This window comes from Procambarus clarkii, chromosome 40 (genome assembly GCF_040958095.1).
Source record: "Procambarus clarkii isolate CNS0578487 chromosome 40, FALCON_Pclarkii_2.0, whole genome shotgun sequence".
Lineage (NCBI taxonomy): Eukaryota > Metazoa > Arthropoda > Malacostraca > Decapoda > Cambaridae > Procambarus > Procambarus clarkii.
In genome coordinates this window covers 6,995,326-7,006,648 of record NC_091189.1, presented here as the reverse complement: position 1 = coordinate 7,006,648, position 11,323 = coordinate 6,995,326, and the positions used below count along the sequence as shown (strand labels likewise).

At 40.5% G+C, this 11,323-nt stretch overlaps 1 protein-coding gene across 1 annotated transcript in view; it reads left to right on the top strand.

The window, feature by feature from the left end:
• Positions 1 to 576: 576 nt before the first annotated feature.
• Positions 577 to 11,323, top strand: part of nvd (cholesterol 7-desaturase nvd) — a 120,214-nt gene continuing 109,467 nt past the window's right edge. The window contains exon 1 of the mRNA XM_069338660.1: positions 577 to 614. The gene's annotated coding sequence lies outside the window, so the exon portion shown is untranslated. The remainder of the gene's footprint in view (positions 615 to 11,323) is intronic.

The window sequence follows — 11,323 nt, the reverse complement described above, 5'->3', positions numbered from 1 at the left end:
TATTTAATTTATATGAATAGTTTCGTGTTGGTTTTCCGTGTCGATATATCTTGCACTTTATTAGTATATGCCATGTTATACCCTTTCATTCGTTTGTAAACTCCAGTCGTGTTCCCCCTACTTTTCATCTTTGTATACAATGTAAATTAGTCTAAGCATTCTTAAAATTCTCTTCACACGGAAGGTTCCTAAAGCCCTGGATTAACTTAATCCTGGGCACTTAATTAATTAATTATCTGCACAATTTCCCCAAATTTGATGTACAGTCTATAGTACGGCGTCCAAAGCTGAATTGGATAATCTAAATAAGGACTAACAAGGGCAGAATAAAGCTGAAGAATCACTTTAGCTGTCGCATTACTGACGATTCTTCATAAGAACCCTAGTGCCCTATTTGCCTTATATCGAACACATATATATATATATATATATATATATATATATATATATATATATATATATATATATATATATATATATATATATATATATATATATATATATACATTAGTTTCCTAAAGTCCCAGCTAAGGATGTGTTTATATTTTTAACAAAATGAGTATCTTTTCAGAGTGTGTAACCTGGCATCCTTTGGCATCTCAAGACTGCTCTTGGTGAGTGTTGATTTTATTTTAAGTTTGATTTCAATTGGTTTAGTATTTAACACTGTCTATTGATGCTAAAATAATTGTGATTATATGAACCGAAGTCTTAATTGCGACGATAAAACCACTTTTATGTAGACTGAACTGTTATAGAATATATTAAGAAAATTGAAGAACGTCACTTTCACGTGTGAGAAAATATATATTCGTTAGAACGGAAAGCAATTTTAGAAAAGTTTATATTATCTAATTGTATCAGATCATACATATTTTTAATAATATTACCGACCTTAGTTATCGTATGTTTAAATTTGCCTTAAAATAACTATGTTAGTTCTATAATCCAAAAATGTATTTAATTCTAATATATATAATACTGAGGATTTTTCTTGCTACATTTCCACATGATTATTAGCTGTTATTCTTCTATGGACATTCCTGCCCAAATTACTAACATTCACAGATACCGAGAACTTGAAGCCAGAGCTTTTGATTTTAAAAGTAAATATATATGCATCTGACTCCTGGTTTGAACTTTAAAAGAAAACTATTTAAGTCTCGTCTTATTTTGTGCTCATGTAAATTATCGTAATTGTAAATGACTGACCAATCTCAGGTGTGAGCGGAGGATTTACTGACCAGTGTCGGTTGTGAGTGGAAAATTTACCAATATAAGTTGTGAGTGGGAGAAGTTTTGTTAGTGTATGAGAGGTTTATCCTTGTTCACATAGTAATCAGATGACTAATTTAATGTCGACGGCGTCACTTAAACCTATGATTCATAATCAAAATTTCGTAGTCAGTCTATACTCATTTTTATAGAAGTCTTTCTCTGATTCAGTATTGTGATTTATATGCGTAACTCGAAGGAAATACTACATAAAGTTAAGTGATGTTGTTTAAAAAGGGTACTCTAGACTGCAAAGAATTAAAAATGAAGATGGGAATAGTAAACTTAACTGGATAAACGATATTGTTATTTATGTTTCGTGCAAACCATAATTACCATCCTTGCTAAGCTAAAGAACGTAGATTATATTCGTAGCTCCAAATGTAAATTAGATGTAGTAGACCAGTGGCGCTGTAAGTGTGGTTAACATTGAAAGCTTGAGTTAATGTTAGAATCTGTAAAATATGTCTCCTTTCTTTATATGTTATATAAAATCACACGTCTCAGTCACTCTAAGCTAAGGCTGTCTTTCACACCAGCCTTAAATATGGCCATTTTGTAAATTTCTAAAAAATTTTGTATTTAATTGAAATATAATTATATAGATGTGAGGCTTATTGTATATAAGACTCCTTCTCCACTGTTGATGAACGTCTGGTTCAGGCGGTCCAGTTGCTATGTTGATTCTGGTCTCAGCGATAGAGGCGCACGGTAGGGGTCAGTGGGACAGTACGCAGTATGGATATCCGAGTAACCGGATAATCCGGATTCTCGTAACCCCGAGAACAACAAGATGACACAGAATGACGTCAATTCTAGGGTTGCCAAATGATGTATAAATTTTGAAATATTGACCTAAATTACCCTAATATTGTAGAGTAGCTGTTGTTGTTTTAGATTCAGCTACTGGGAACAAAAAGTTCCAAGCAGCACAGGCTATGGTGGGCCCGTCGTACTCACCTGGCACAGGAGATGTGGAGTAGCGTCGCCCGCTTCTCCCGCCGATCGATAAATAGCAACCATTCCATATTTTTTCTCCCATGGCCCAGATTCCAAAAGATCCCGTTGTAAGAATGTGCAATATTTTTGTTATGAACTAAGATCTACTTCTTAAAGATTCTTAGACTTTTAATTATTTTTTAGATTTTGGGACTTTTTTAGACATTTTAAAGATCTGGAAGTTTGAGAAAACAGCTGACCGGGTCACTGAAGCTACGAAACAAAGGAGACTTGGATATTACGCACAGACTATCGTAACAAAATAAACTTCTGTCACCAGTTACGGGAGAAAAAATATTTATATCGTAAGAATCTTTAAAAAATCTGACCGAGACTTACTCGGTGGCTTAACTCTACCATCCACCTTTCCCTAGTTGAGACTGTCCACTTTCCCTACATTATGGGGACATGTTTTGCTTTCTTTGTGTGTGAAGCGTACCTTGCAACGCCTCAACCTGCTTACTCGAGCAAATGTGGGTCAGAGAAGACGTTATGTTCTGGGAATTTATGCTTATATAAGGTTTTTTATTCCAAAAATGTAAATATTTGTTTTGTACTAAAGAAACTAGACTTTGACCATTACATTTGTCACTGTGTATATATATATGTTGATATGAAATGTGTACTACAGGTTGGCATCATAATTAGAAGCTCAACTGCACATCATCTGATCTTCATCCAGGTTTCGTCACATCTATTGTCTCCCCCTCTTCTTGCTGCGTCTCCTACTTCCTCCTTTTCTATTTTTAGTTCTCTTGCTCCTGCACTCTTTTTTTCATATTTTATTATGTTTCCTTTTTTTCTTTCCGAGACTTGTGTTGTAGTTCCAGATGTATGATTGACAGGTCTTAGAGCCATCTAGCCATCGACGGGGGATATAGAGGATGATACAGGATGATAGATGAAGAAGGCTCATATTAGTCTTTTTATTTCAGTGTTATTTCGACGTGTATTTTGGTTTGCGATATATATATATATATATATATATATATATATATATATATATATATATATATATATATATATATATATATATATATATATATATAAAAGCAGTTTTTCTTTTAAACATATTTCGTTGAAAACGACAGAAAGTTTGATTTATGATTCTGGCACGAATCTTCTCGATATTTCTTATGTTTTTCTTAACTGAAGCAGGAAGTTAAAAAAATCATTCTCCAGAGTTTTTTTTTTTTTACTTCTTATGAACTTTAAAAATGAACTTTGGAGAGTTAATTTTTCAACTTCCTGCTTCAGTGAAGAAAAACAAGAAATGCCGAGAAGATTCGTGCCAGAATCATAAATCAAACTTTCTGTCGTTTTCAACGAAATATGTTTAAAAGAAAAACTGCTTATATATATATATATATATATATATATATATATATATATATATATATATATATATATATATGTCGTACCTAGTAGCCAGAACGCATTTCTCACTCTACTATGCAAGGCCCGATTTGCCTAATAAGCCAAGTTTTCATGAATTAATTGTTTTTCGACTACCTAACCTACCTAACCTAACCTAACCTAACTTTTTCGGCTACCTAACCAAACCTAACCTATAAAGATAGGTTAGGTTAGGTTAGGTAGGGTTGGTTAGGTTTGGTCATATATCTACGTTAATTTTAACTCCAATAAAAAAAAATTGACCTCATACATAATGAAATGGGTAGCTATATCATTTCATAAGAAAAAAATTAGAAAAAATATATTAATTCAGGAAAACTTGGCTTATAAGGCAAATCGGGCCTTGAATAGTAGGCCAAAAAGTGAGTTCTGGCTACTAGGTACGACATATATATATATATATATATATATATATATATATATATATATATATATATATATATATATATATATATATATATATATATATATATACCGGTGCTACAGTATATATAATTGGATAATTTAAGAATATTTGTTACGAATTTACCAGAGAGCTGTTTGTTAGAGATAAATAACTATTTTGAGTGAGACATATCATATGCCGCTTTGTACATGTTACGAAAAAGCGTGGGAGCACATGTGAAAGACAAGCAATAGAACACCTGCAGGTCTACGACTTGCTTGTCTGCCGTGAAGGTACAGACTATGTACACTACTGCTGGCTAACTTGTGTCTGGATAGAGAGGTTTAGCGCTTGGGTCTCTTTATGAAGCTATTACTAGCCTGGAAAACGTAACTGAGAGAAGCTTTCTTTTGTGGTAGGTATTGCAAATTAACATCCTTGTGTGTCTCTGGTGGTACGACCTCTTGTGCGTTTGCCCCGGGTGACAAGATTGCCTGGTGTGGGATACCACAAAACTGTCTGGGTGGGGGTACCACAGGACTGCCTGGTTGGGATACTTCAGGACTGCCTGGTTGGGATACTACAGGAATGCCTGGTTGGGATACTACAGGACTGCCTGGTTAGGATACTACAGGACTGCCTGGTTGGGATACCTCAGGACTGGTTGGTTGGGATACTACAGGACTGCCTGGTTGAGATACTACAGGACTGCCTGGTTAGGATACTACAGGACTGCCTGGTTGGGATACTACAGGACTGCCTGGTTAGGATACTACAGGACTGCCTGGTTGGGATACCACAGGACTGTCTGGTTGGGATACCACAGGACTGTCTGGTTGGGATACTACAGGACTGCCTGGTTGAGATACTACAGGACTGCCTGGTTGAGATACTACAGGACTGCCTGGTTAGGATACTACAGGACTGCCTGGTTAGGATACTACAGGACTGCCTGGTTGGGATACCACAGGACTGTCTGGTTGGGATACTACAGGACTGCCTGGTTAGGATACTACAGGACTGCCTGGTTGGAATACTACAGGACTGCCTGGTTAGGATACTACAGGACTGTCTGGTTGAGATACTACAGGACTGCCTGGTTGGGATACCACAGGACTGTCTGGTTGGGATACCACAGGACTGTCTGGTTGGGATACTACAGGACTGCCTGGTTGAGATACTACAGGACTGCCTGGTTGAGATACTACAGGACTGCCTGGTTAGGATACTACAGGACTGCCTGGTTAGGATACTACAGGACTGCCTGGTTGGGATACCACAGGACTGTCTGGTTGAGATACTACAGGACTGCCTGGTTGAGATACTACAGGACTGCCTGGTTGAGATACTACAGGACTGCCTGGTTAGGATACTACAGGACTGCCTGGTTGAGATACTACAGGACTGCCTGGTTAGGATACTACAGGACTGTCTGGTTGGGATACTACAGGACTGCCTGGTTGGGATACCACAGGACTGTCTGGTTGGGATACCTCAGGACTGGTTGGTTGGGATACTACAGGACTGCCTGGTTGAGATACTACAGGACTGCCTGGTTAGGATACTACAGGACTGCCTGGTTAGGATACTACAGGACTGCCTGGTGTGGTTACCACATGACTGTATGGCGGCCAGGTTAAACCCTCCTAACTGATCTTGGGAGTCTTCGCCTCCGTGGTGGTGGCGCTGTTACTCGCCCAGTCCGTCCCTCCCCACTCTCCCTCAGCCACTACCGCCTCTCTCCCACCTGTGATCTTGGCTCCGATAACTCAACCGTTAGCTGACATGCCCTGTTCAAAGCCCACGAAAACAGTTATTTTACCCTTTCATGCAAATATCAGAATAAGTGATTCAGTGCGACATTGTTCATTGTTCACAATTTTTAGGAAGAGCTGTTTTTTTGGCGGGTTGGTGTGTATGGAGGATTATATATTTATTTATAACGAGACATTTGACAAATTTAAGTCATGAATGTAAATATGTATCAGGTAGTTGATTGTTATGTTGAGTTAAATGTATGATGCATATCACGTTAATAGATGTGGCATCGGTAGAACACGCAATATTGTTAATTTTTAATTAATAACTTTTACCAGATTTGTTCATTGTGTTGTTGGTGGTTATAGCGTGTACGGTGGGCACCTTGAGCGTGAACTTACTGACTCGTGACTTGCCGTCCAGCACGTGTGACCCAGAGGTCTCGTGCAGACCAACCGACCAGCCCTTCGCCGACTATATCACCAACTCACCTACCTACCCACCTCTCACCGAGGTGGGTAGGTAGGTGAGACACACCATCCCACTTACTTACCCGCCTTTCGCATAACATGTGCATTCCCGCGCTGTCACAGCCTCAACAGATTAAAGTTACACAAGGATCTCGGTTTATTGAGCACTCTGTCAACACATCTTCATAACAGCGAATAAAGCAGTCGGCTCACAACTGATTGGTGTTGGGTTCGATTCATGGGCAGGGCGAGACGCTCAGGGGCCAGATTCACAAATGCACTTACGCAAGCACTTGCGAACCTGTACAACTTTTCTCAGTCTTTGGCGGCTTTGTTTCCAATTATTAAACAGTTAATGAGCTCCGAAGCACCAGGAGGCTGTTTATAACAATAACAACAGTTGAATGGCAAGTTTTCATGCTTGTAAACTGTTTAATAACTGTAACCAAAGACTTCAAAGATTGAGGAAAGATGTACACGTTCATAAGAACTTGCGTAAGTGCTTTCGTGAATCTGGCGCCAGGCACGCGTCTTACCACCTGATGCCTCTGTAAATAGGTCCCTAAGAGTTGTGAATTGTGAATCAACTGTTGTGAATTGCATGGTGAGGAAGGACTGTCGTTGGCTGTGGGGATCTTGACAAACTTGAGTGTGCGCTTATGGAAATAATGATTAGTGGACAGTCGGGTGAACCTCGACGAACAAGACTGGTTAACTTGCTTTTTACAGCACTAAAGTTTACATTGACTGTATCGTATTTGGTCTTGCAGATTGTTTAAGCTTTCGACTACGTTAAAGTAAATAATTTTTGTCTTAGCACTTCCGTGCTATTGCGATTACAATGATCAATAAAATCAAACTTAAGATTCCTCATTTATAAGGAAAAAAGATTGAAAAATAAACAATATTTCATTGCGTTTTCGTCTATAAATATATTTTCAAGGACACGTCACTGTTCCTTGAGAGTATGTTAATAAACGACTACCCTAAGATTTCTTGTCAGTGTTTGATGGTATGTTCTTTCCATGAGACCCGGTAGTGCCAAGATATAGCTACTTTCTGAAGAAACTAGATTTTATAGGTGCGTAATAAAACGATTTGCTTCTAGAATGAAGTAAACGTTACAAGTTTACATTACATTACACTGTGGTAGGCATTGCATTACAGGTACAGTTATCTGAGAGTTAACATTAGCGCTGGTACAGTTATTTGGAGTTATGATCATTAATTGAGTTATGATCATTGATTATGATTATTAATTAGCTTTTTATTAGCCATAATAGTGATGATAATAACGAATAATAAAACATTCAGATACAGTAATTATGTATAATGCGTAGATAAACCACCAACATAGAGTAAATTTATTGAAATGTCACTTTGTACGGAGTGTCTCAACTCTATAACTTGGTATAGCCCTTACAGGTGAAACGTCTTCTTCAGTAAAGAGTAAATTTAACCTGAGGTTTCACCACATCATAGTACTCTTTGCTCTGTTTACCCACTTATGTTGTTGTATTCAAATCAGACCAGTCACAAGACAACAAAACACTCCGCCACCAAGTGTTCCCTCAAGCATCTCATGACCCAAAAAGCAAGAAAAGAGAAAGGCGAGGGATAGAGAGAGAGAGAGAGAGAGAGAGAGAGAGAGAGAGAGAGAGAGAGAGAGAGAGAGAGACACCAAGCAACAGATGCTTTTTCCCCCTGGAATGACGTATTTTTTGAGGAAGCTGGGTGTGTGGAGCAGGGGGTCGAGTACACTTGTGTAAGCACTGGTGTTTCTTGACTGTTATCAGGTCCCATCCTGCCACCACTCTGGAAGGATTCCTTACACTTGGCGCAGCCTCACCCCTCCTCGTCTCGTGAGTCTCCTCGTCTCCTGAAGCTCCTTGTCTCGTGAGGTTCCTTGTCTCGTGAGTCTCCTGGTCTCCTGAAGCTCCTTGTTTCACGAAGCTCCTCGCCTCCACAGAAGTTGCACGATACACCTTGTCGTCGTCAACACAGCTGCACGACACCTGGTTCCCTCCACCACACCCTGTCGTCGCCACCACAGCTGCACGACACCTGGTTCCCTCCACCACACCCGGCCGTCGTCACCATAGCTGTACGATACGTAGTCACCTCCACCACACTTGTTCATTTTCACCACAGCTGTACGACACCTGGTCGCCTACATCACAGCTGTACGACACCTGGCTGCCTCCGCCACACCTGGTCACCTCCACCACACTTAGTCGCATCCACCACACCTGGTTGCCTCCACCACAACTGCGCATTTTAATATCTGGTTATCAAGAATATACTCGTGTGTGTGTGTGTATATATTTTGGGAACAAAACCTGATTACAATTTTACAAAAAAAACAGAAGCAAAAGACAGCTGTTAATTATTTATTACATTACTTGCTAATAGCAATAAAGTGAGCGCATGTTCTTAATAGTGATACCATGCTATTTGATACCAAATTCCAGATAATTAATAAAAATTTCCACATTTGTAATTGGGTCCGATCTTAAACGTCACAGCCTTAGAGGTTAAATATGAGAAAATATATCATTCATTTCTAAATTAAGATTTAAATGCACCAAGAGACCGGTACGACAAATAAAATGTACACTATACTGATAAGGAATCTCTGCTGTTACTCCACGACATGATGACGTATGGAGCTAAGCATTGGTCTTATCTCTCCCGGCGCCATTGTCCGTGTTATTTTCTAATTCAGGACACTCTTTTTACGCGTCGTGACGTCAGCTGCCACGCCTCGAACCTCGGAGAGTGTGGAGCGTTCTGCTGATTACAATCTGTCCTCTAAAATGGTTGTATTAAAAGTTTTCTGGTACGCGCACTTATTTACATGCCTTTGATGACTCTGGGCAAATTCGCGAACACATCCGCACGCGTGCATAAACGCGTGTATGTACGTACGTACGTACACACACACACACACACACACACACACACACACACACACACACACACACACACACACACACACACACACACACACACACACACACACACACACACACACACACACACACACACACACACACACACACACACACTGTTTATGTGTCAATGTTTGTCTCAATGTTTGCTGATGCAAAATTTATGAGGATCATCAAGACAGAGGAAGATAGTAAGAAGCTATAAGATGACCTAGACAAACTGAAGGAATGGTCCAACAAATGGCTACTAAAGCTCAACCCAAGTAAATGTAAGGTAATGAAACTAGAAGGAGGAACTAGGAGGCCAGACACTGGATACCGAATGGAAGATGAAGTCCTTCACGAAACGGACAGAGAGAAAGATCTAGGAGTTGATATCACACCAAACCTGTCTCCTGAAGTCCACATCAAAAGAATAACATCAGCGGCCTATGCGAGGCTGGCTAAATCTGAACTGCTTTCAGAAACCTGTGTAAGGAATCCTTCAGAACCCTGTATACCACATATGTAAGGCCAACCCTGGAGTATGCAGCCCCAGCATGGAGCCCGTGCCTAGTCAAGCACAAGACGAAGCTGGAAAAAGTTCAGAGGTATGCCACTAGACTAGTCCCAGAACTAAGAGGCATGAGTTATGAGGACAGGCTGCGTGAACTGCACCTCACGTCGCTGGAAGACAGAAGAGCTCGGGGAGACATGATTACCACATACAAAATTCTCAGGGGAATTGACAGCGTAGACAAGGATGGATTATTTAACACGGGTGGTACACGCACAAGGGGACACAGGTGGAAGCTGAGTACCCAAATGAGCCACATTTTAGGGGATCACGCCAGACCTGTCCCCTGTAGCCCATATCAAGAGGATAACATCAGCGGCATATGCCAGGTTGGCCAACATAAGAACGGCCTTCAGAAACTTGTGTAAGGACTCATTCAGAACAATGTATACTACATATGTCAGACCAATCCTGGAGTATTTAGCTCCAGCATGGAGTCCATATCTAATCAAACATAAGAGTAAATTGGAAAAAGGTTCAAAGTTTGCCACCAGACTAGTACCCGAACTGAGAGGTATGAGCTACGAGGAGAGACTACGGAAATTAAATCTCACGTCGCCGGAAGACAGAAGAGTTAGAGGGGGACATGATTACCACATACAAGATTTCCAAATGAATTAATAGGGTAGATAAAGACAGACTATCTAACAAAAGGGGCACAGGTGGAAATTGAGTGCCCAAATGAGCTATAGAGACTTCAGAAATATTTTTGTTTGTGTCAGAGTAGTTGACAAATGAAATGCATTAGGCAGTGATGTGGTGGAGGCAGACCCCCATACACAGTTTCAAGTGTAGATGTGACAGAGCCCAGTAGGCTCAGGAACCTGTACTTCAGTTGATTGACAGTTGAGAGGTGGGACCAATGAGCCAGAGCTCAACCCCTGCAAGCACAACTAGGTGAGTACACACACATACACACACACAGGTGTGTATGTGTGGGGCCGGTGGCTGAGCGGACAGCACCCTGGCGCTTGATCCTGTGGTCCCGGGTTCAATCCCGGGCGCTGGCGAGAAACAATGAACAGAGTTTCTTTCACCCTAATGCCCCTGTTACCTAGCAGTAAATAGATACCTGGGAGTTAGTCAGCTGTCACGGGCTGCTTCCTGGGGTATGTGTGTGGTGAGGGAAAAAAATAGTAACAGTTGATTGACAGTTGAGAGGCGAGCCGAAAGAGCAGAGCTCAACCCCCGCAAGCACAACTAGGTGAATACAGGGGCCTCGCGGCTGAGTGGACAGCGCTCGGGAATCGTAGTCCTAAGGGCACAGGTTCTATCCCCGGTGGAGGCGGAAACAAATGGGCAGAGTTTCTTTCACCCTGGTGCTCCTGTTCATCTAGCAGTAAATAGGTTCCTGTGAGTTAGATAGCTGCTACGGGCTGCTTCCAAGAGATGGGTGTGTGAGTTAGACATAAATATGTGTAGTAGATATAATCGAAGAAAAATTAGATTGGTTAGAAAGGCGGGGCGAGGCTGGCTAACATCAGAACTGCCTTCAGAAACCTGTGTAAGGAAT